The following is a 1,765-nucleotide window of genomic DNA, read 5'->3' on the forward strand; positions in this document are numbered from 1 at the left end:
TCTCGCATGCACGTAGGTGATATTTCTTCCTTCATCGCGTTCCTCCCTTTTCTGCCCTTCTATGACCCGGCGATGTATTCAGATGTTACTCGAATAACATTATGTGCAGATCGACTTAGTAATGCGGAGGATTGTATCAATCATGCTTGGCGCTCGATACAGCCTCTGAAATACGCTCCCCGATACAACGCAGAACCTAGCCCGGAGTGAATGAACCTTACGCGGCGAGTGAAGGAAATGTACTACCTGCCGCATTTAAATCCCCCCTCTTCTCAACGCAACTTCCTTTTGAATCGTCCATACGCTAAGCATTTGTCCTTACGTCTCATTTTCGAGAAACTATCTTCAAATTTCCAAGCTGACGTAATTCCCGGGTCTTCTAGCTTCAAGTAGGGGGCGCGGGGAAGGATTAACCTAGTGAGGGGAAGGACGAGGGTCAGGGAAGAGCGAAATAAAAAGGACTGGACGGTCTTCCAAAGTGAACGAAAAAAACACGTTAAATTAAATTAAAAGATAATACTCGGGTAGAACTTAGGCTTATACAAGGATTATTGGGAAGCAGTCGGGTTGTGTCACCAAAGAATGAGGATGCCAGGTAAGGGCCAAGTAACAGAGCCAGGTAAAGGCCAGGTACGGTGAGATAAGAATATACAAGAAGCTTTTGCGATCTCAGCGTCCTCAGAGAGAGAGGAAAGGCGAGACAATGCCCTTGGGAGGTCCGGGAGGCTCCGCTGTGCCTCCACCTCCCCCTTGGCGATCTCCTGCAGTGTCCTGAGTGGGCGGCGGCAGAGAATGCTGAGCGGCATTCGTGGGTCCTGAGGACACGGGGGCCGCGGCCGGCTGTAGGTGGTGGGACTGATGCGGCCTCCGGGGCGGGCGGTGATATATGCTCATGTGGTTCTGGAGCGTGTTGCGGGTCTTGTAGTGGCGGTGACACAGTGAGCACTGGTGGGAGTGCGACGAGGGCGTGTGCACGTCCTCGATGTGGCGCCGCACCTTGTACTTGTCCCGCAGACTCTTTCCGCAGTACGGGCACACGCAAGTCTCGTCACCGGCCGCAATCGCACTGGCCAACCCGCTACTAGGCTGGAGGACGACCCCGGGCCCCTTCCCCCCGGGGAGGTGCTCTGGCGGCGGCACCGCTGCGGAGATCGGCGAAGGGTGACAGGCGGTGGTGGGTGGGTGGGGGGGAACCTGGGGGTGTGGGGCCCCAGGGTATCGCACCCCGCCGTGGTCCCCCGGCGGGAGTAGCGGCCCGGACTTCCTCTCCGGGGCCCCACACGACCACGACCTCCCGCACCCGCCTGCAAGGAGGAGCCACCGTCAGTACACCGCTGTCACCTACCACCTGCCAGGAGGTCAGGTGGCACCACCTCGCTAGTGATATCAGCCGCAGCTACCTTACATGACGTCTGATGTGACCGGCTGAGACCCTTCGTCCAGACACCAGCTAGGCCCTGCAGCAGCACTTCCAGCCCGGCCAGCCCATAGCGCCGCAGGGATCATGAGAACCACCTGCCAAACACCAGTTGGAATCTCCGCCCCTCGAAGATATTTCTCGTGGCCTCCACCTGCAAACCAGCTGAGGCAGTCCACCCTCACCCCTCACCCCTCATCCCCTCCCTAATTTCATTTCAGGTCGCACAATCTCCGATCGCGCCGGCAGAGCGAAGCGAACATTTAAAGCTATGACCTTTTTCTGGTGGTTGGACGTCTTATACGTAACCACGTTGATCAATAGAAGGTTGAAGTGCAATCACTGAGG

The sequence above is a fragment of the Penaeus monodon genome, chromosome 33 (genome assembly GCF_015228065.2).
Source record: "Penaeus monodon isolate SGIC_2016 chromosome 33, NSTDA_Pmon_1, whole genome shotgun sequence".
Taxonomy (NCBI): Eukaryota; Metazoa; Arthropoda; class Malacostraca; order Decapoda; family Penaeidae; genus Penaeus; species Penaeus monodon.